At 40.7% G+C, this 24,976-nt stretch overlaps 1 protein-coding gene across 6 annotated transcripts in view; it reads right to left on the minus strand.

Moving 5' to 3' along the window:
* The window catches only part of WIPF1 (WAS/WASL interacting protein family member 1), a 116,570-nt gene that overhangs the window by 28,429 nt on the left and 63,165 nt on the right, over positions 1–24,976 (minus strand). The window contains exon 2 of one of the 6 annotated variants that reach the window (XM_012462348.3): positions 10,043–10,298. The exons of the other annotated variants lie outside the window; for them this stretch is intronic. The gene's annotated coding sequence lies outside the window, so the exon portion shown is untranslated. The remainder of the gene's footprint in view (positions 1–10,042; positions 10,299–24,976) is intronic. 6 annotated transcript variants of the gene reach the window in all.

Raw genomic sequence — 24,976 nt, forward strand, 5'->3', positions numbered from 1 at the left:
GAACAGAAATGGACTGGAGAAGCTAAAAAGCCACTGCTGGACTTGTCACAGCCAGCAGGAAACAAGAATTAAGACAGTTCAGAAGAGTCTCATTCAAAGTGGGCTATCTAGAAAATGAAAAGTTTAAATTTCACAGCAGCAACAGCAGCTCTCATGTATGGACAATCAGCTGGATTCAGGGCTCTCTCCTTGTGTGGTCTCTGACTCCTAAGACACTGGAAGCCAGCATGGCTGTGCTCATTTGGTAGCCTCAGAGAACTTAAGTCACTCCCTAAAACACCTTGAGGCAATTCACTCAATCTCATCCTTTTGGTTCCCGCTCTTCTGCTGGATAACACTGCCTCACTCATTCACTGCCCCACTCACTCACTGCCCTTTTAATGATCTAATAAGCACTTTCAGGCAGGTGAATTAGTGCCACAGCTCACCTGCTAACTATACTGGAATCTGTTTTTCAGTAAGAGACTGTCATAGGCCATGATTCTTTTAAAGTATGTTTCTTAAATTTGTCTTTCTGGCATGACACCAATGGGTCACCCATGGGGCCACACGGGCTCTGTAAGCAGGATTGGGTGCCTGTGTTAGGGTGTCCTCCATCAAGGGGGATCTCCAGCGGCATATTCAGAGGCCTTGGAGTCAGACATCTCCTAGGACCAGGAAGGAAGGATAGGGATTTGAAACTGAATTCAGGTTGACTACTGCGAAAGATGCTGGAGCCAAATCAATGGTATGATCAGAACTGGGAAAGGTTTACCAAGGAAGGGGGATGGCCTAGTCTGCCTGGTAGGCCCAAGAGATGGGCTCTGGGAACAGTGCATCCACATGCTTGGTGGATGAAAAGTCCCTCAAGATTCTATTTTGTCTGATTCCATGTTCATCAACCAACTTTCTGTCACCCCATGATCCTAATATCTAGAAGGAGTGGATATTCTTATCAACTAACAGGAACCTCTTATGGTTGTCATGAGTTGCCTCTCATAGCTGAGATCAAATTGAACTTCTGTCCTGCACAGCTTAGGGGCCAGACTGGAATGGGAAAGCCCTCCTTAATTATTTTACAGTTCTCTGTTGCTGCTGTTTTAGCGCTGTCTGTGCACTAACTGACTTGTATATTAACTTCTGGATGACAACTCCAGGGAGGACTGTGCTAACTTCAGGATCCAGAGGGCTAGTGTGGGAGAAATGGCAACAGTTGTGGCTGGGGCCAGGGCCAAGGCCAGATGGCAGAAATTCATAGGCAAAACCAAAGTTCAGGGAGCAAGATGCTATTAAAGGATCTGGGGTATTGAAAGAAGTGCAGCCTTTCCCTCCTGGCCACTTCAGACAGACAGTGGGGAGAGGGTCTGTGGGTGAGGGCTCTCACTTTTCTGAGGCTGGTGCAGAATTAAGTGCTCTTTCCTCTCCTCTGTGGATTTCTGTTTGCATGGCTTGCTTTCCCTGGCCCCATCTCTCCCTTTCCTTCAGATTAACTGTTCCTTTCTAATCTCAATGGTAATGTAGGTGAAGGAGGCTGCCATGTCTTTTCTCCTCCTTTCTAGCTGAACAGCTGCTGGGCATGGTCTGCACTTCTCCAGCCTGGGGCCTCAAGGGAAGTGTGTGAGAAACCCCAGACTCCAGTCCTGCCACCTCACTCAGCCCCTGGATCAAAGAAGACCAAGCTCGGGTGCCCCCATAGTGGGTCCACCCGCCATGCCTGGCCCACTTCTTAGCTGTCTTTCTACCAGCCTATGGACCCCACCGGGTCTTGCCAATACCTGGCACAAAGTAGGATTCTTACTAAATATGTGTGCAGTGAAAGGACTATGTATCACAAAAACAAGATGAGTGCTTGCCACTGGAAGGGCTCCCGGCATCACTCCAGTGCACTGTGAGATCTGGGCAAAAGAATCAGCCCTATTTCAGCGGAGCTTGCTGGTGTTACATACTGAGACTTACTTTCCTGGCAGCCCCCAACTTCCCCAGAGAAGTAGAGCCCCTAGGCCATGGGAGAGAAGGGCTTCCCTCCTCCCATGGACTTAACAGCCCACATCAGAGCCAGAGCCAGATCTTACTGAAGGCCAGAGCACAGACCCTAACAGATCAGGCATTCCTGCTGCCTCACACACAGAGTCTGTGGACAGAATTCAAGGGTTCATGAATGTGGATGAAAAAAATACATGTTATTTCTACTAAGCGCTAACTGAAATGTAGCATTTCCTTTGATTATGAATGTAGGCCACAAACCACAATATCTGATATTCTTTCACCAATAATTTTCACATGGCATTTTCACATTATATTACAACTACACATGAACAATTTTGAACATTCTGGCAACGTTTAGATCTGTTGCTAGATCTTGTTGTTTAAACCATCAATAAAGAAGTATGTATTTTAATAGTTTCCTTTGTAATTCGATTTTACTTTATGCATTTAAATACAGATACGAAAGAGGCCCTTTGGGGCTGGGATTGGTGACTCACACCTGTAATCCCAACCCTTTGGGAGGTCAAGGTGGGAAGACTGCTTGAGCCCAGGAGTTTAAGACCAGCTTGGGCTACAAAGCAAGCCCTTTATGTCTAAAAATAAATAAAATTAAATTAAAAAAAGAAAACAAAAAAAGAAGGAGTCCTGTTGGCTTTACCAATATAGTTTATAGAATGAAAAAAGGAGAACATGAGACCTTGGTCAGGCAAATTTGGTTCTGCATCCTTGCTCTGCCACCTGGCTGATTCAGATGGGAATCTGTTTCTCCCATCTGTTAAATGGGGAGTTGCTGGGAAGATTAAATGAAATGGTGTGTACAAGGCTTTCAGCATGGCTTGGGAGAGCAAAGCCACGGCCACTGAGCAAAGCCACAGCCCCTCAGACCAGCCTCCAGGTCCATCCCTCCTCTGCCAGTCACTCAGCAGCTTGCACCAGCAGGACCCATCTTCACCCTCCGGAAGGACAGATCTAAGCTCTGTCCACTGACGGCTTTGGGTGGATCTGCCTGGGTGGGAATGAGGCCAACTGATATGGGGCCTCCCAGCATTTGGTTCTTCCCTTGGAGATGGCAGCATGGCAGGAAAGGCAGCTGACTCAGGGGCAGAAGGGGCCCAAGAAGAAGGGAAAGGACTCAGCAGCAGTTTCCCCAGTGTGGTGAGTCATCTCCTGCATCAGAATTCCCTGTGCTCATGTCCAGCTCCCCAGCTTAGTTGGGCTCTCCGCAGTGTTGGATCACATGTCTACCCGCTTGCTGGGCCTTGCCCTCCCACCCAACCACAATCCAGGTGTGAAATTTTAAGAAGACACACTTTTCAGAATTAATTTCTTTTTAAGAATAATTTCAGTGTTTAAGTAACTTTCATCATAGAGAGAAAAGCTAGACTTTCTAAAATCTTTACCTGGTGTATTAAGTTCTATAGGCACAAAGAAAACCCAAGGGATAGAAAAAGCTCTTGTTTTCACATACAGTGTTATGGTCTGAACTATGTCCCCTGCAAACTTATATGCTGAATTCCTAACCCCCAGGACCTCAGAAGGCAACTGTATTTGGAAGTAGGGTCTTTAAAGAGGTGATTAGGCTAAATGAGGCCATTGGGTGAGATGTTAATCCAATCTGACTGGTGTCCTCATAGAAAGAGGAAGAGGCATCAGGTATGTGCTCACACAGAGGGAAGGATGCCGTGAGAAAGTGGCCGCCTGCAAACCAGGGAGAGAGGCCTCAGAAGACACCAAACCTGCCTACACCTTGATCTTGGACTTCTAGTTTCCAGAGCTGGGGGAAAACAAATTTATGTTATTTGATCTACCCAGGCTGTGGTATTTTATTATGGTGGTACTAGCAAACTAACACACACACGTTTGTCTATTATCCATTGTGTAAACAGTAAGATAATGGCCTTTGAATAAACTAACCATCAACTGATTTCTCACCAAGGTGTTTCTGGACTGTTATACATTAAAAAGTTTAAAAATCAGCCAGAACTCTAGAGTATGTGACTGCCAAAGGTTTATTTAATAAGTGGATGGATCATTCAAAAATCATCAAATTTTAGGTAAAAATAGCTGAAGTAAGGGGAGGGATCTACCAATAAACCTTTCATAAGGAATTGGCTTTATGGGTTGACAGAATGGAGTGAAATAATTTGCATAAATTACTTTTAAAAATTTAATCACTGGTTCTTCTTTGTTGCCTACACACACACACACACATGCGTGCACATGCACACACGCACCCCACCCCAACTTTTAGAAATTCTGGACTTCCTAGTTCGTTCTGTGAATGAAATGGCTGGCATCGTTGGTCTTACTAGAATGGTGTTAGGTCAACATCATGGTTTAATGCTGACATTTAGACAACATTCACTGATCCCAGATCACCTAGGGCATCTTGCAGCCTGGACCCACTTGTTAAACATGCAATGTTGGCTACAAGGAGCACTGTAAGAGAAAGAGAACTGCTCAGCCCACTCCCCACCAGTACAGAGGACACATTTGCCTCAATGGCATGGCCAACTAGAGGTCAACCAAAGCTCACAGTTCGGTCCAGACATGCCTGAGGAAACTTACGGTTTCTTCTTCAGTGTGCTCATCTAGGAAAGCAGAATCATTCCTGAATAGAAAATGACTGCCCTCCTTAGGATCAAGAAAATGGGCAGTTATTTAAATAAACTCTTTCTTAGCCAACTTAAAATTAATTCTAGATTGCACTGCCTAGGGCCCACGCTACAGAATGACATGAGGTGGGGCGCGATTCCTAACAGTCCCCCAGTGAACACACAGACAGTTCTCAGAAGGCCTGTCTTTAATCCCACATGGGCAGGGGTTCTATTAGAGAAGCAGCAACTTTATCCAGTGATGTTTATCATTAATTTGGACTATTCAAAAATACAAAGCATTTTGCTCTATAAATTTTGCTAAAAGTAACCCTTAAATACTATCATACCTAAAATGAATGGTGGAAAATTAAACTTGTTTCCCCCAAAAAGACTGAATCAATAGAGGAATATTTTATTCCTCTTGGATTCCATTTGGAGTGGATTCACTGTAATTAATACACTTGCAATTATTTTTTGTGGTTGTAATAACTCAATATGAATTTAAAAACTTTTTCTCAGGAAAACGCTGTTGCGTTACATGTATTATACATTTTCCTCTGTTAATATTTTTTGGTCAAACAATTGTGTGTATATGGGGCAGCGGAGGGTATCAGAAATAAAATAATCGGACAGATTCAAAAACCCAACTGCTCTCTTGGTCTCATTATTTTCTATTTTTATTTACATTTATTTATTTATTTTTTTGAGCCGCAGTCTGGCTCTATTGCCCAGGCTGGAGTGCAGTGGTGCGAACTTGGCTCACTGCAACCTCCACCTCCTGGGTTCAAACAATTCTCCTGCCTAAGCCTTCTGAGTAGCTGGGATTACGGAGGTGTGACATCACACTTGGCTAATTTTTGTATTTTTGGTAAAGATGGGGTTTCACCATATTGGCCAGGCTGGTCTCAAACTCCTGACCTCAAGTGATCTGCCCGCATCAGCCTCCCAAAGTGCTATGATAACAGGCATGAGCCACTGGCCTGAACTGATCTATATTTTGCTTTATATATAATGTTCTTAACTCATTTTCATGTATATATTTCTTGTGTGCTTTTGGCTTCTTCAGGTTAGTTTTTTTGTTGTTGTTTTCTTCGAGATTTCTTTTTCTCCTTTTGTATTGTAGAGAATACAAAAATACAAAGATGAAAATAAAAGCACTAAAGTTGTATTTAACCACTGAAGGAAGCATTGAATGATAATTAAATTTTACCTAAAAAAGGGTTGGGGGTAACAACCAGAGATAACTCTTTGTTATTTTGATACATGTCCTTCTGGCTTGTAAGTACATGTACGTCTGTCTCTCCTTCCCTCTCTCTCTCTGTGTCACACATATACACAATTGTTTGACCAAAAAATATCAACAGAAGGAAATATATAATACATTTAACACAACAGCATTTTCCTTAGAAAAGGTTTTAAAATTCATATTGAGTCATTACAACCATAAAAAATAATTGCAAGGGCATTCATTCCGAAGACAGTGAATCCTCTCCAAGTCACCCTGCAAAAATAAAATCATCGCACAAACTCAAAATTGCTGCTAAGATGGTGAATTTTAAAAAGCATGTATGTAGTTTTGGGATTCCTACTCAATTATTCTTGATTCCATTCTTTTGAGACTCCTCCATGATACAAACTTAGCTGGGTGTATTTAAGATCTGAAAACCATTAGAACTAATTAAGATGAATTTGGCTTTGTTCTTCAACTTCCTGTAAAAAATGCTCAACAGGAAAACTGATGCTCACAGTAAACCACAGTCATCCTGTTTCTTTAACACAATCTTTTCACAGCTGCAGTTGCCTGGAGTTTCTATTTTGTGATGCGAGCCACTGCAACATCGCTACTGTCCCTTCCCCTGCAGCATGTCATCTGGCCATTTTAGAAACTTTCAATACCTTTGCAGAAAGGTTCATTTCTATATTGCTGCTCTTCCTTTCTCCAAGCTGAAGGTCCTTGCTCAGAGCAACAAGGCCATGGATACAAGATGGGAAACAGAAAAGGCAGCTGGACTCCAGAGGAAGCAAAAGGCAGATAAGAGAACAGCTTTTTAGCAAATCAGCCACCTCACCCAGTTGATTCTTAGGCATTGTTAGTCTCCATTTGAGCTGAATGTGGAGCACATGCTTGCTGTATATGGAATCCCTCATTTCTCAAAATGTACTGCTCCTTTCTCAATCATCATTGAAAACAATACTTCAGTGATGTCTGATTAGGTTGTCTTCTTAAAGGTAAATGTTAATTTAAGTCTCTGTTGAACGTAGAAATGCTTCTTTTATAATTCTTTTAGATAAGGAGGTGTTTTATTTTGGCAGAGAGTGGAAAAGGTGTTTTTCAAAGAAGACATTTTGAAGACATTATAATGTCATTAAAACTGGTTAGGAGCTTGGACACAAATAATTTTACTGCAAGAGTACTGCTAGGGAAGTAAAGGTTGCTATGAAGTAAAATTATTTTTTAATCCATTATTATGCAAATTTAATTTTAAAATTAATATAAATTCATAGACATTCAAGATCCTTTTAATAGTTAGAAAATGATGGTTAGCTGAATTACCCTTAACTGAAGAAAAGGGAAAGGAAACATTTTTTACTTTATCCTTATAAATGAGTAGCAGATTTTCTCTCATACTTCCCATCTCTTTAAGGGGCTCAAATTTCCAAGCTAAAGTCTTCCTGAATCTCTATCACCACATTTAGTTCTACCAGAGGATTAAGATGTACCACTGTTTCTCTCTCTCTCTCTCTCTGACACACACACACACACACACACACGTGTGTATATGTCAACACACTTGATATACTGTATTCATTTTATCACTGAAAGTGTAGCTTTATGATACAAGCAGAAGTGTCACCAAGTTTACCTCTGAAGAAGTGAAAAGATTTAGAAAGGAAAGTATCTTACTTGAGATTATTAGTTTTAAAGATATTTACTGTTGCTGTGACATTTAAAGCAAAACATTTGTAATCTCAGATTCCCAGGGCCAGAAAAGCACCTCAAGAAATCACACTGGCTGGGTGTTGTACCTCATGCCTATAATCCCAGCACTCTGGGAGGTCAGGGTGGGAAGATCGCTTGAGCCCAAGAGTTTGAGAACAGCCTGGGCAAACATAATGAGACCCTCATCTAGATAAAAAAATATAAAATTAACTAGGCATGGTGGCACACATCTGTAGTTCCATTTACTTGAAAGCTGAGGTGGGAGGACTGTTTGAACCCAGGAGTTTGAGGCTGCAGTGAGCTGTGATCATGCCAATTGCACTCCAGCCTGGGTGACAGAGCAAAACCCTGTCTCCAAAAAAAAAAAAAAAAAAAAAAAAGGAAAGATAAAGAAAAATCATACAATTTATAATGTTGCTTCACTTGTGAAAGAAAAGCTCTTACAATTCAGAGAATTTCCTCTACTTTGAGCTGCTAGGTGGCCTTTGAAAATTACTTAGCCTATCTAAGTCCAGTTTTCAAAATAATAGCACTTACTTAATACGGTTATTCAAGAGTTAAATTCAGCAGTGCTTAATAAGTATTAGCCATTTTCAAAAAATAAACTAAGCAAAAGTAAAGAATCTGACACAGAATAAATGGTCAGTAAATATTACCATCTTTCCCCCTATTTAACCACGATAAAGAGAAACCATGAGCTGATTTAAATCAGCCTACGTGTGTACACCCATGCAAACTTCTGTATTATAAGTGAATGATGAAGGGAGATGTGTATAAAGTACATTTCAAATTTCTCAGAAAAGCATATTGATCAAGGCATTCCTTATTGTAGTATTTTTTTCCAGTTTTAATTTTCAGGACAGACAGAGATATTTACGGCAGTCCAGCAGAAATGCTTTTTTTTAACAACAAGCACATGTTTTTACCAATTTGGACAAAATGAGTCAAACCTAAAAGCAGAAATGTATCAAAATTTAAATAGCTGAAACTTCCAAAGTAAATGATATGTGTTCATAAAATGTTAAGGTTTCAAAAAGTCACAAAACTTGAAGGGTCCAGGAATTAGATATCACTTCATCTTACATTTTAGGTAGGCTGGGGAACTTCTAGCCTACAGACCAGATTTAGAATTTGATCAGATCTGAGGTTGCTGCTCAACCCCAGAAACTAATTCTCATCACAGGGAGTTCTCTGAATATATCAGTGAACCCAGAGTATGTGTAACCCTTGAAAGCTTAGATACTAGAGTAGTTGAAGAGCTGTGAGCAAATAGCCCAGGAATAAACTTGTCAAAGAGCATTAGAAAACCTGACTTAGTGAAAATGACTTTTAGGTACGTTATTTAATGACCTTAGACCTATAAAAAGAAGAGTTATGACATGATGATGTTCCAGTTCAGAAGCAACAAAGCTTGATAAAGTTAAATGTATAGCACTCTAAGACCCACAGGTCTAAGTGAATTCTAAGAGTATGATTTCCACACAGATCAACCTCAGAACCTTTTCCCAGCTTCTCATCTTCCTTTCTCACTATCCTGTCCTATTCTTTCCCCAGCCTTTCAACTTTCTCTCTACCAAGCTGTCTTACTTTGCTTAATTAGAATCTTTCAGTAGCCTTTTCTTCATTTACCACCTCTCCATTCTCTACTACATATACTAGTTATGCCATTAAATTATTTAAAAGAACTTGTACTTAGTGACTAAAGTTATACATGCCTTCTGAATTTTTTAAGCTTTATTTTATATTTCTCCAAGGGGAAAAAAGAAAATAAGTTGTTTTTTCCTACATATTCTAGAAAAAGGTTTTTTAAATCTATAAAGTTTCCTTAATCCTGCTCTGTAAGTCTGAGTATATGGCTTGAAATTTTAAAAATCATAGTATTTTATGCCAAAACATTAATCATATTAAGTATAAGTAGTTATAACTAATGCTATAGAATTTGATTTGTGATAGTAATTGTGCACACACTGTTATAATAGGAATAGACTTATTCTAAAAGACAAATCGTATTCTTTCTAAAAGACTCTGCTTAGAAATGGTTTAGTTTGATTTTTGAACTTAAATAGCACATTGGCAGCAGCAGAAGTCCAACAGCTTAGTTCCATGGCATTTTCATTTGAAGCTTCCAATGGCTCCTTGTACTGTAAAGCACTTACTGTTGCTGGCCACACCAAAGATTCAAAAGCAGCTGTGTGGACAACTGTATCATACACCAAGAGGATATATTTACTCATATAAGCCCCCAATTTAAATCAGAAAATGGGGAAAGAAATTCCTGTGGATCCAAACTTGTTCAATGGTCAAGAAAAATTCTATGGAAAATCTTGCTTACATTTTGGCTCAAAGCACAAGTTATGAATCACTCACAATCACCATAGCGGTGAAAGTAGCATTCTGAGCAACATGAATAGCTCACATGGTCTTCTATGGGAAAATTAAACAACTTTATTTTGACATATTGTGGTCCATTAAAAGCCATTTAGTTCTTCCTTGTAGCTGATAAAGGAAATAAACTTAGTTTGAATATAATTTTTCTTACCGTTAAAGGGTACTGCAGGGAGCCATGGTCAGGGACACAGGCAGACAGAAAGCCAGTGGGACAGGCGCCAAGAGAGAAAACTGTCCCTGAAAAAGGCATCATCTTCTAACACCAAGTGTGGGGTCGTTTTTGGACAGCCATTTTGGACAAGCTCTGGCCTCTTGTTAAATGTGACATACTGAGTCAGAGGCAGACGTCCTTCTGTGGTTATTCGCTTCCTGTCTGATTAATTTGTTGTTTGTTCCTTCCTCCTTTGCTGCAGAAAAAGAAACTATATTGGTTTTGCTTAAGAAGCAAGCAAGGAAAAAAACCTAAATTTAAAAAATGAAATGTTTCTCCTCCCCACGAGGTGTAATACACAGCTGTTTGGTACAGTGACAAGAGGAGATGAGCACCTCCATTCAGTGAAGAGTCCAACTTTATTCTAGATATTCCCACAAAAATAACTGTTTGTGGAACTTGAGATTCCTCTAGGAAAATTCTATTTGAAAGTATCACTGTAAATACTGACTATTCCATTGAGTATTAGGGAAAAGAGTCACTCAAGAAAGAAAAGCTCTAACCTACCTTACCTTACCTTACCTCTTAATTAGACTAAGTGCTTCTTCTCATTTACAGAGCATTCAAGTGTGTAGGGAGAGAGTTACAAATGCAGGTGGAGAGAGCAGATTAGATGTGTGAAGGCAAATGAAGTTCTTCTTTTTTTGGTTTTGTTTTATTTTTTTAATATTTTTTTTTTCTTTAGAAACAGTCTTGCTGTCACTCAGGTTGGAGTACAGTGGCATAATAATAGCTCTCTGTGCCCCTGACCTCCTGGGTTCGAGTGATCCTCCAGCTTCAGCCTCCTGAGTAGCTGAGACTACAGGCATATGCTACTGTACCTCGCTAATTTATTTTATTTTTATATTTTGTAGAGATGGAGTCTTGCTTTGTTGCCCAGGCTGGTCTTGAACTCCTAGCTTCAAAGTGATCCTTCCATCTTAGCCTCCCAAAGTGCTGGGACTATAGGCTTGAGCTACCATACCTGGCAGCAAATGAGTTTTGAAACGTGAATTTGGTGCTCAAGTCAGGGTAAATAATATACAGCTTAAGTCAGCTGCAGATCCATAACTTTCTATTCCAAAATGTTTCTGTCCCCCACACTTAATGGGGTAACAGTAACTCTCCTAGAAGATGCTCAACAAAAGCATAGAGATAAAGAGAGCAGAAGGAAGAAAGTCAGATTTCTCATTATTAAAGAACTCAAGAGGTGGATGGCAATGGAATATATGTAGAAAACACTTTATCAAAACTTTGAGTTATGTATAGAACAATCTGAAAATGCTCATAATTTTTTCTTAACCCATCTGAAAGGTTCAGACTTACATTTGCAACACATAGCTTATAACTGAGAAAACAGTAACAGTGGAAGAACAAAAAAGAGAGGCATATTTCAGAAACTAACTTCATCATAAAATTGGAATGCTGGGTCCTGATTCTGTTGGCGTCAGAGGCCCAAGGCATGAAAAGAACACCTGTTGTGTAACACTGCCTTACCTGTAAAGTGATAGAACTGGGCTAGATGAGTGATTGTCAACTCAGGAAGCTGTTGAAAATGCGTGGAAGCATTTTTGTTGGGGTGGTGAGCAGTGAGTGGGAATAGTAGGGGCAGGGGCCTGTAGCATTCAGTGGGTGGGGCCAGGAATGTGAAATTTCCTATGGTGCTTAGGACAGTCCCACCCAAAATAGCAGAAGTGCTCCTATTGGGGAGCACTGAGATAGATGATGTCTAAGGATCTTTTAAACTCAAAATTCCCTGAGACAGGAGTCTAACTGCAGGAGCAGATTCATGATGCCAGGCCATGGGCACAATCCCTGGAGTGGAGTATCCAAGAATAAGTGACTGAGAGTCCTCTGCTTTGCCTGGAGCCCCATGAAGGCAGGGACTGCATTCCTCTTGTCTAAGCAGGACTGGAGTCCACCCGTGACTTAAAATACCTGCAGGCATGGGGCTGGACAGAGGTGGAGGCCTGCAGCTATCAGCTACTTCCCCCAAAACAAACCCTCAGGAAAACAGAAAACTTTATCAACTATTAAGTAAATGCCTCAGTGAATCTTTGGGGAAGTCTAATTATAGTTGGGTCTAAAAAGAGAACATGGGTGATATGACAATTTCTCTAGGTAGTTACAGAATTATTTTGAAGTTCTCTAAGACACCCCAAACACACACATACACACACACACTCACTCTCTCTCTTTCTCTAGCTATCTCTCTCTCTGTCTCAGTACACATACCATTCATGGCTATTTCCATCCCTTAGAGGAGTGGTCCCCAACCTTTATGGCACCAGAGACTGGTTTTGTAGAAGACAATTTTTTCACAGAGTTGGGATGCAGGGTAGGGATGGTTTCCGGCATGAAACTGTTCCACCTCAGATCATCAGGCATTAGATTCTCATCAGGAGCCTGCAACCTAGATCCCTCCCATGTGCAGTTCACAATAGGTTTCCTGCTCCTCTGAGAATCTAATACTGCCATTGATCTGACAGGAGGTGGGGCTCAGGTGGAAAGCTTGCTCACCTGCTGCTCACTTCCTGCTGTGCGGCCTGGTTCCTAAGGGGCCATGGACCGGTTAGGGACCCTGCCTTAGGGAAATCTCACTTAGAAAGGAGTATGTCATCTAGAAGTCTGCAGGCCCCAAGACACGCAAGGGAGTAGTTGTGTAGTTTGAGTCTATTCCTACAGTCAACTTTGGACACATTTATCAGGTGTCTACTATGCATGATAGGACATAAATTAGATAATGTTCTTCCTCTGCTTAAAACCCTCCAATGATTTCTCATTTCACTTAAAAAGTCCAAACTCTTAGGTCCACAGGGACCCACAAGATCTGGCCCCACCTTAACTCTCTGGCTGCATCTCAAGTAATACTCTGTCTTGCTAATTTACCTTCCACACCTTTCTGTTCCTTAAATGTACCAAGTTCATTTGCATGTTGGGGCCTTTTACTTGCAAGCCTGGTACTCTCGCCTGGTACACTCATCTTCTGATTCCTTCTTATTCTTCAGATGTCAGCAAAAATGCCCTCCCCATTTCTGCTTGCATTTTCTTTTATGCAGAGCACACATCACCACTTGATACTGTCTTAATTTATTTGTTTATTTACTTATATGTTTCTCTCCACTAGAATTCAAGCTCTAAGAGAGCAGGGACCTTGTCCATCTTGTTTCTGCTGTTGTTTCAGCATCTAATGCAGAACCTCACACCTGGTAGGTGTTTGAAAATAGCATTTGTTGAATGAAAAATAAAATCAATGTTTCTACAAATTCTACCATAGCCTACACAATTTTTTTTTTTTTTTTTGAGAGAGAGTTTCATTCTGTCACCCATGATGGAGTACAGTGGCATGACCTTGGCTCATTGCAACCTTCACCTCCAGGTTCAAGTGATTTTTTTTTTTTTTTTTTTTCTGATAAAGCTTATAATTCTCAGGTAGGTTCAAGTGATTTTCATGCCTCAGCTTCCCTAGCTGGGACCACAGGCAGGCGTGCACAACCAAGCCTGGCTAATTTTTTATTTTTGGTAGAGACAGGGTTTCGTCATGTTCGCCAGGCTGGTCTTGAACTCCTGGCCTCAAGTGATCCATCCACCTCAGCCTCCCAAAGTGGTGGGATTATAGGCATGAACCACCATGCTGGCCAGCATAATTTTCCTTCAAAAGTTTAAGATTGTTCCTCCTGAAATGGTAAATAACAAATGCCAAGACTAGACTTAAGCTTTCTTGGGAGAAGCTGTTAAAGGGAAATGTTCCAGAGGATAGGTCAGTTGGTAAAACCCTTAGCCCATCAGGGGGCTTGGCAATGCAAGCAGAGTCTTATACAGTGCAGGTGGCTTATGCCATTGGGCAACAGAAAGAGAAAAATGGATTAGGAAAACTGAAAACAAACAGAACAATCAATCAGAAAGGAAGGAGAGGAAATAAAAAAGATAAAGGAAAGAAGGCAGGAAACGCCGGAGATGGGGAGAGATCATGTGGTGGGTAGAGGAGGGTTCCAACCGCACTGCTAACCTCAGAGGCTCTGGAAGTCCTCTCTGCAGTGGATGACCCACAGGTGCTGGATGTAACAGTACTGTCTGCCCTTCCTCGGTGAATTAGAGTTCTCAGATCAGTGTCAGCTCTTTCAGAAGCCAGGTTCTCTAAAAAGAACTTTAAGGCTGCAGGAGACTGGCAGAGATCAAAGTCTACATCACCACTTACAGAGGAAGAAACAGAGGTCCAGAGAAGTTAGGCATCCTGCCCATGTCACATAGCTGGCAGAGCAGAGCAGTGGCCAAAGCCTGGGCTCCACTCCAGTGTCCAGTGCCATTAATGTCTTCAGCCTCATTTCAGGTTCGGGTGATACCACCTACCTCCTTTCTGTAAGTATAAGAAGAGGAAAAAGGAAGAGGGTGGACAGAAAGGCTGTGATGAGGATGGGAGAGGTTGTTATACTATAACCAAAGGCCTGAGATAAGTGGATTGAAAGACTGAATGAATAAAGACAATACAGTTCCAGACTCAAAAGAAATTTTTAAATGCATAGCTCTCTCCCATTTAATATACATCAGTCCTAGCTTACTGACAGAGTAATTCAATAACCAATAGGCTTGCAGACCAATCACATAAAGAATCCTCCATATTAATCTATAGAAATAAAAAACCAAGAGCAGGGAGAAGATCATAAAACAATAATGTAGGTCTCACCAGTGTGGAAAAAGTGCTGAAGAATCATAGCCAACAACCCTCCTGCGGTGTACCCCAATCAACACGACCTGAATCACTGCCTAAAATTTACATTATTCCTTCTTATACTACAGAATTCTCCCTTTATAGCTTTTTTAGGGAGAAAAAGAAACACTACCAGATTAAAGATACACATTAGTTGTAAGAATCTATTTTTAAAATGTTAAAATATGGAAATTATTTGATTTAAAAGAGCAGAAACAAAGGAATAATCCTCTCCACCACATAATTACCAGTATAGTTACAGAGGGTTGATCATTTAAAAATAATCTCAAGAGAAGTTAAAAACAAACCTCATTTTATTCTGCGCCCTGTTAATATAAACGGATACAATCTTACTTGGGGAAAAGTCTGCAGTGTTCTCCATTGTGTTTTGGCAGCTCAACCCATTCCCCCTACTTATAATGATGTCCATTTGTTTGTGTGGCGAATCATTCCCCACCCCTCCACTCTCAAACCATGTGGATACAGAGGCATTCGCTCCACTCCAGACAGAGGAAAAGCATGTGATTCAAGGCTGGCTAATCAGAACCTTGCAGTCATTTGGCCCTAGAGACTTTTAGTGATGGCTTGTGATCATCAGAATTAAGAAAACTTGTAGCCAGAGGTGAGCCCTATCCCTGGGGGATGAGGCTGGAACCTGTGAGGTTGTAGGGGCTGGGCCTGCTGCACTCATCCTTTGACCACATGGGGTCTGAAACCAAGACCAACAAAATGGGAATTGGAAGATGGAGAAAAACCAAGTGCTGGTGTTGTTGGTTGAACCCCGAGTCTAACTATAACTGAAGCTGGCCTTTTTCTAGACCTTTAATTTGCATTAGCAAATAAATTCCATATTTTCTTTAAGCTGGTATGGTCACATTTTTTATCATTAGCAATACAAAGACTCTTAAGTGATAAAGAAATTGGTACTAGAAGTTGAATGTGACTAAGCCTAAAATGTGCAACCAGCTGATTTAAGGTTGGGGAAGGCTAGCGCAGGCTGGTCTGGACTGGAAAGTTGGCAGTCCTTGTTAAGTGACAAGGAAATAGCTAGTTATGCTGCCACCTACTGACTCCTCGGTCTAAGACAGGAGCCTACTCATGGTACACCATTAAAGGATTCAGTAGAAAAATATTTAGAATAGTGCAGTGTGTTGGCTATTTCTTGTGTCCTTTAGTAAGATCCACAGGAAAGAGATAAATGTAGGCTGAAAACTGACTAGAGGCACAGAGGGAAAAAGAGAGACCCTTTTTTTTGGCTATGATCGCAATCAAGATGGGTGAGAGTCAAATAACTTGAAGACTTGTGGATTGGAAAAATTCTCTATGGCATGCTAACATTAGATAGAGTGGGGAGGCACCCAATCATAATCCCGAGAGACACCACTCCAAACACTATAATCCCGAATGTTGAAATCCCAAAAGATTAAAATCCTGAAAATATAATTCTGGAAAAAATAATAAGAGATTTCTTTGAAAGATATTTACTTACATTTTTAAAAGATGATTTACTTAAAAAACATATAAAAACATGACAGAACACTTCATAGGCCATTTTACACAATAAAATAGACAATAATAACACATATTTTTGCAAGCATCAACACTCAGGTATTCTAGTGACAGCAGCATGGGTATAGAAGTTATAAGCAGACACCTGTATTCATAAAGAAACAGGCCAAGAAGGGAAGTGTATAAATGCATATCACTATGGTTGGTAATTGTGTATGGCCAGCTTTATAACTTTGGTCACCTGAAATACTGCAACAAAGAATCTTTTGATGAGATCAATCAAAAACTGTGATATGCAGTTACCACACAGGCAGTTGCCCAAAGAGCTGAGATCTCAAGAAATTTTCTTTCACAAATTTGTACAAAAGGACATCTCTTCATTTATTGAGGACCTTTCAACATTTTTATGTATATGCGCAATGCTTACAAAATCAATGTGCTAATGCATTTTTATGGAGTTAAGTTTGTAAAAAATGCATTAAATAAATTAGAATTTTCCAAAAGTTTCTGTACAATGTATATGTTCAGCATTGGAAATGATGAAAAGATGAAATATATGGCATAGTGAATTATAAAAAATCATGCTGAAAATTTAAAATAGTGGAAAAAAACTAAAATAAGAAAAAAACTGAAAAGAAAATTCGACATATGAAAAGTGTATTATGGGGATATGCAGCCACCCTGTGATTGTGATTTTTGGGGTTTTAGATATTAGGGATTTTAGACTTTAGAGGTTTATACTTTAGGGATTTTCATCTTTGGGAATTTCAACATTCAGAATCATGGTGTTCTGGATTGTTCCTTTTGGGACTATGATCCATATCTGGAGTAACTTTACTCTGACTCCGGGAATGGAAAGTGATCAGCCCTGGCTAATTAGAGCTTTGGAGTTCCCTGTCTGCAGTGACTGGTTCAGAGATGCCCACGTGACTACTTCTGAACCAATGAGATGCAGTGAGACTTATTCTAAGGTGGGTGAGGCTGGACTGGTAGTATTTTATCCACATTAGATGTGTAGGGCTGGACTGGCAGTATTATACCTACATTATAGACGTGGAGCCTGAGCATGATGCAATGCAGTAAGAGCGAGGGGAGCCTGAGACTCAAGAGGTACAGCAGTCAAAAGCAACATGTCGGCTAGGCACCGTGGCTCATATCTGTTATTCCAGCACTTTGGGAGGCTGAGACGGGCAGATTACGAGGTCAGGAGTTCGAGACCAGCCTGATCAACATGGTGAAACCCTGCCTCTACTAAAAATACAAAAATTAGCTGGGAGTGGTGGCGCACACCTGTAATCCCAGCTACTCAGGAGGCTGAGGCAGAAGAATCGCTTGAACCTGGGAGTCGGAGGTTGCAGTGAGCAGAGATCGTGCCACACTGCACTCCAATCTGAGCAACAGGGCAAGACTTCATCTCAAAAAAAAAAAAAAGCAACGTGTGGGAGTTACTTGGATCCTAAGTAAAATAAACTAAAAAAAAAAATGAGGCAATTGGAAATTTGGCTATTGTTCAGATACTTAATGACATTATGATATTATTGCTAATTGTTAGGTGTGATAATGTTGCTGCGGTTATATTGTATTTTACAAAGAATCCCTAATTTTTAGAGTTATGTACTGAAATACTTGCGGATGAAATATAATGCCTGGGTTTCTTTTCAAAGTAATATGGAAAAGGAAGGAAAGTGGGAAGGGGTACAAATGAAACAAAATTGATCATGAAATAGCCATTCTTGAAGCTGGGTGAGGAGTATACAGCAGTTTGTTAGACAGTTCTGTCTACTCTTCATATGTATTTAAAATGTTTCCATAACAAAAAGCTTTAAAAAAAAAGACTTGTGGCTCATTCCCTTCCTCATCCACTAGAGGCTGTTAAAGAGGTTTGCTTACTCTAGTGTAAAAATGCTCAGACTTGCAGAGGTTACAGAGTTACAGAAGTTACCTTTTACTTCTCAAAATAATTCCTTTTGCTCTTAGATTAAATGGGATAGACTGAGGGCTCCCCTGTAACAGTCAAAGCCCAAGTAGTTCTTTGCAGAAAAGGATTAAACTCTCAAAATCTGAATACCTGTTATTAGTGGCAACAAAAAAGCAAAAATAAAAAGTTCAATCAATAAAAGAACAGATTTTTTTCTAGATTAGCACTATTCAGTAGAAACATAATTTGAGCCACATGTGCAATTCTATATTTTCTACTAGCCATGTTAGAAATAGTAAAAAGAAATACGTGAGATTGTAATAATATATTTTCTTTAACACACTACTTCAGAAATAGTATCAAAACAAAAAACAAAAGAAACCCAAAATAGTATCATTATAATATGTACTAAACATTTTTTAAAAATTATTAATTAGGTATTTTACACTCTTTTTTACATGAAGTCTTCAGAAACTGGTGTGTACTTTACTGCTGGCAGCACTTCAAGTGCTCCAGAGCCACTACCACACTGGGCAACACTACTGTAGACAGTGAGGCACTGGCGCGCAGGCCCCATCTTACTCATCTTTTATGCTGGCAGGATGCCTGAATGACACTTAACAGATGTTCAATCAATGTCAGTACCGGAAGAGTCTTGGTCCACCCATAGCCAACTCTGGGCTCTACAGTTAGAAATTCTTAAGAAGAGTTTATTCTGCTTGAAGCCATCTCTTAAACAGGGGATTGACTAGGTGTTGTTGGATTTGTGGCCAGTTGGATTAAAGAGCTATATTGGCTTGTGTTTCCCAGAGTCTTAGTGCTAATGCTTCTAATACCACATGTGAAGAGATATTGCAATACAGAATAGTTTTAAATAGAGGGCTTAGAAAAAATTCATTGCCTTAGTCTGTTTTGTGCTGCTATAAAAGAAAACTAGTGACTGGGTAATTTATGAAAAAACCAGATGTGATTCTGGATGCTGGGAAGTCCAAGGTCAAGGGGCCCACATCTGGTGAGGGCCTTCTTGCTGTGTCTTTACCATGGCTGAAGGCAAGAGAGCATGCACAGTGAGAAGCCGGGAAGGGAAGGGAACGGAACTCATCCTTTTATTAGGAACCCACTCTTGGGATAACTAACTATTCCCATAATAAGGACATTAATTCATTTATGAGGGCAGAGCACTCACAGCCTAATCATCTCTTAAAGGTCCCACTTCTCAACATGATTGCCTTCAGGATTAAGTTTCTGACAGATGAACTTCAGGGGACACATCCAAACCACAGTATTCAAGGACTCAAGAACTTCAGTGGCTTTCCATTTTATACCAATAAAATCTAAAGTCTTTACCACACTAGCAAGGCCCTGAAGGATCTGACAATCCCCCACTTTCCCGCTCTTTCCTTGACCTCTTTCCCTACCTTCTTCCCCAACATCCTTGCCTTAGGGCTTCTGTGCTTGCTGTCCTCTCTTCTGAGGACACTGTTCTCTTGGCTGCTCCCCTCACTCCACTCTTGTTCTGCAGTATTTGTGCCTGATCTGCTCTTCCCACCAGAAAGGCAGCTCCATGAGGGACAGAGTTTGTCTTGCTCACTGCTGTTGCCTCAACAACTTAGAACAGTATCTGGTATAATGCAGGTGCTTCAAAAATATTTGTAAGTAAATTTTACAAGCTTCCAGCTCTAAGTTTAGTTTTAACTTTCACTTAACCTGGGGTGAGGTTATGCGACTCCATGTTTGGTTCTAGGCAAGAAGGTGCCAGGGTAAAGTGGAAATGTGCTAGATTTGCTCCTCCAAAAAGACCTGTGGAGGCGCTTGCTTCTCCCAACAGGTGCACACAAGAGGAGCCACTTAAAAAAACAATATGGGGGCCCTGCCAACAGATTTAACAACTCTTTCTTGAGCAGGGCTGTTTGCCAGTATCAGGGAGAGAATGAGTTAGAAAACGGTGAGATGACTGACTTGGAAAGAGGCAGGGGAACCAACCTAGGGTGGGAAAAAATAGGCCCAAGACTATCTAGAAAGGACATTCCCATAACAGCCTCACGTACTCGTAGCCAACCAATCTGTACTCTATGCCTCCTGCGTGCCGGACACCAGTACCCTGAATGCTGAGGACACTGTGTAAGCTTGCCTCTCCACACCGAGTTTGGCAGTTTTGTGCTCAGCAAAAAACAAGAAACAAAAGGCAAACAGATACAAATGCTGAGGCTAGAACATCACTAGCCTTATTCCTTTGAAAAGAAAATGATTTCACATGTGGAAAGACCATTTATGTTTGTTTGTTTTTTTCTTTAATAAGCACTATCTTGTCTTAGGTAATTTAATTAAAATACAAACATTTCCCAGTAAGCAACATCCAATACAAGTGGCCCCCAGGGGAAAACCCATGTGAATTATAGAAAGAGGGTTCTATAACCCAAGGGACAAACTGGTGGAAAGTCCCATTTTCACATCCTGCCAGGCACATACTTGTACACACACACTGAGAGAAGCTACTGGCATGAAGATAGCTGTGCACTCCTTTTGGTTGCTAAACATTAGGTATAAAGGCCAGGATGGGCCTTTAGAATTACTTCTGGGCTGGGGAAAGTAGCCATATTATTCCTTATTCAGACTTCTCTGTAGCTAAATGACACTTGGTGTCACCTGCTGGAGGACAGAACCATATGGACACTAAAGGCCCCTCCCTCCCTAGGATTCTCAGGAAACAAGGGTAAACAGCTCTGCACCTCTGGGCCTGACATCACCCATCTGAACACTGAGGGAACGGCTCAGTGACCTGAGACTAGGGGCCCTCTGACTGCACATAAGTCAGGCCTAGTGAGTGAAACTGCCTGGGAGAGGCAGACCCAACTACTCTGCAGGTGGACAGGAAATGGTAGGCATTTGCAAATGCCGTAAGAATGGAGGGCCTTCCTGGGATTCAGATGATCTGCAATGTACCACACTGTCTCACTCAGTAAAGAATTGTCCCACATGACCTTCAAAGGTCCTGTTAGACATTGATGTGGGTGAAAAAACTGTTTCTGGTTATCTGAGCTTAGACCTTAACTCCAATTTATACATAAACTCAAAGTAGTTATTGCCCTGTTGTATTTTTCCCTGTATTTTCTGGTAACGCAAATGTCATACAAATGAAATACTTTGTTTTGTTCAGATATTTACCAAAAGTTGGTTGGCCCTTTGGAAAATCATGAGCCCAAGGACAATGTCAATTGTGTTACTGAAGTCTTTAACTCAAGATAGCCTGCAATGGCAGCTGTCCCACCCACCATGATCCTACACATACATGTCAACACCTGACCACATACTTTTGGTGTCTGATGAGTTGTACCTGATCACCTACAAACTGAAGTTACTTTATAATAAATTACTTTTCTTTTATTTCTCTTTTAAATTAAGACTACACTGATTTTGGGGGTTAATTGTGTGTGAAGTCAGATTATTTTATTTGTGAAGGTTCACTGAAGATTGTGAAGAGGGCATTGGAAAATACTATTATTAAAAGTGGGTCAGTCGAGGCTGGGAGCCACTGCTTTTGTCTTGGGATGTCTACATGTGCCTGAGCTCTGTTTAAAGTCATGAAAGGCCAATCAGATGATTCTGCTCATCCAGCCTGGGCAGTGGAGACCACCACAGCTGCTCACCTCTGATCCTGGGAAAGGGCTTCACACTTTGTTCCCAAACATACCACAGAGGCGTGCATGATTCTTTCTCCTGTTCCTCAGCAGATCCTGCTTTTCTCAGTGGCTTGGCAGAACAGAATCTGTTCTACTTGAATGACCCCAGATTCCCTCCAAGAACTTCCCTCCTCTCATTTAGCTTCTCTGGCTTCTCCAAATGACTGACTGGGGAAACAGATTGTTGGAAAAACACTTTCAGGTTGTTTCGATGGGGTCCATACCCTATCGGGCCACAGAAAGACAAAGGAAAATGCTTGCTGCTGGAGCATGTACACATATGTTGTTTATTTAACTCCAAATATGTATGCAGCAGTCATGGTAGCATCAGAAAAGGTGTGATCACAAAGTGACCAGCCCCCCACCATTTTATGTGGGTTTTATTTTTTTCTGTGCCGTGTTGACTCATTTCCCCACAACACGGAAGCTGCTTAATCCAAAGACTTGGACCATTTCATTCTGTTTCAGATCCATGCCGACAAAATGATCTGTTGGTGGCTTATGTAAAAAGCAGCTCCATGGCTACATTTAAATATTGACAAGTTTGGGAATAACAAACCACAAAAACTTGGGGTATAAAAACCACATGCAGTTTATGTTTTGTAGGACACCCTCAGGAAGACAAATGGACAGAGTAGAAAAAAAAATCGAAATGGTCTCTCCCTGCCTCACCCCCACCACCATTAAATAAAAACAAAAAACACACACACACAAAATGAAACAATGATTAAACAAAACCCAACCTGGGTGCTACTCCTGGCTCTGGATGGCAGTTGTGTCTTGGCAAGGCAAATAAGTAGCTGTCTGGGCACGGTGGCTAAGGTCAACGTGTCAGAACAGCCCCATAAAACCTCTGCCTTGGTCAACAGCCCATCCAGCTCCTGATCAAGGCTTCTCTCTGTCACCAGAACTTCCTCCTTCCAGATGAGCTTCTCCAGCCTCTAGGTCTCTGAAGTCACTGACTTTTCCCCCTAGGTCTGTCCCCACACTCAACCTCCCAGTCCTCTTCTCCAGCCAAAAGAAAAATGCACAAAACTGCAGCTTACTTTCTAGAAATAGAAGTGTTTTATGACCTTTGTATGTGCTCGCCTTAGCTGTGTGTCTCTAATGCTACTGTTCACTGGTGAGCAGCTGTGCTAGGGCTCCATGTACTGCAGTCATTCAACAAATACTTAATATCTTCATGTTCCAAGGTTGCTTTAGGGGATACTACAAAGATTAAACAAAGTTGTCTACCCTCACGGAGCTTATATTCCTATCTGCATTGATGATGTATGGAAGGAAGCTTACCCTTTGGTTTTGTGTAGTGCAGGTGTTCATTTTGACCCAGCTCATATTATCTTATGAAGAGTAGCCTCACCAAGATCACTGCCAGAGAAGGGCTAACCTAGGCAAACTAGATGCAAATGGGCAGGGCTCAAAGTCCTTCATGGGTTAGTCATTTCAATCTGAGGACCATTTCCATAAAAAAAAAAACTTGATGGTATCTTGCTAGGCCAGCCCACACAAGTATATTTAGTTCATAATGTCACAAAACTAAAACTTCAGTTCTTCAAAGGAAAGGACTTAAGGGTGGTCTTCAAAGAAAAGGACTTAAAGGTGGTATCAGGAAGAGGAGGAGGAAGAGTCATTCCTCTCTAGGGCTTCCCAGCCTCAGCCTCAGCTTCTGCCTCTGTCCTCACCTTCAGGCCAGCTCCAAACTTTCCCTTGGCCTCATGCAGGACACTAAGGGTCTCCTGTCCCCCAAATATTTCTTACCCTAAATGGTAATTCCCCTTCCTGGGATAAGATGATCTCATTGAGGCATCAGGAGAAAATCAAGTTGTTGTCTTTTATTTTAAAACAGAGAGAGGTGTTAACCCATGTTAACCTATATGATGTTGATTTTTTTTTGAGATCAGAGAAGACGTTTGGTTGGAGGGAGTCATCACATAGTACGGTCACACATTGTCTAGGATTAATTAACTTCTTTAAGTTTCTCCCACTTTTTGTAGTTTTATTCCTTCACTTACATGACTTTTTTTTTTTTTGAGACAGGTTCTTGCTCTATCACCCAGGCCAGAGTGCAGTGGCACAATCAGCTTGCTGCAGCTTCAAACTTCTGGGCTCAAGCAATCCTCCTACCTCCTGAGTAGCTGGGACTACAGGTGAATGCTGCCATGCTTGGCTAACTTCTGAAAATTTCTTATTTTTGTAGAGACATAGTCTTGCTATGTTGCCTAGACTGCCTTCAACTCTTGCCCTCACGCAATCATCCAGCCTTGGCCTCCCAAAGTGCTGGAATTATAGGTGTGCGCTACCACGCCCCATCTATTTTTTAAAATCACCCATTAGTACCCAGAGAAAACCAGTTATCATCTTGGAATTTATTTCCAGTGTTTTTCTTTCTTTTTCTGTCTGTATTTAAAATGGGATCATACTTTGGATGTGTACGTGGGTCTGCATATACCCCTCTTTTTCACATTTGCCCATATTATTGTCTTAACACAATTTTAATAGTTGTGTATCCCATTTTCTGGATGTTTTATTATCTATGTAAATATTTTTCATTGTTAGACATTTAAACTGCATCCAATTTCATTATTATAAATCATACTATAATTAATATACTTATATCTAAATGTTTTATAATCATTTTATATTATTTCCTTAGGATAGATTTTCAGAGTACAATGACTAGAAGATATAAACAGTTTTTTTTTAAGGAATTTTGATACATACAATTAAATTATTTTCTCAAAGTTTTAGCTTGCATACTCCCATCTGTACTCATTTCTTCTTTTTAACATGTGCTACTATGACTTTTCACAATCTTTGCCAATTTGAAAGATTTATTTATTGCCTTCTCTGTTATTAGTATATATCACTCCATTAGTGGTTTGTTACCTGGATTTTTTTTTTTAAATCACAGGGATTTAGTCTTTTCCTTATTTCCTCCTTTGCACCTAAAGATTACCTAAAAGCTCCATGATTTTCCATAAACAAAATAAAATATTCTAACCATTCTTAGACTGACTGGGTGGAAAGCAGTGACCATTTCTGTGTGTTTATAAAACAAATGTTCATTAACCAAGGACTGC

This window comes from Aotus nancymaae, unplaced genomic scaffold (assembly GCF_030222135.1).
Source record: "Aotus nancymaae isolate 86718 unplaced genomic scaffold, 86718_ANA_hifiasm-v0.15.2.pri h1tg000008l, whole genome shotgun sequence".
NCBI lineage: Eukaryota > Metazoa > Chordata > Mammalia > Primates > Aotidae > Aotus > Aotus nancymaae.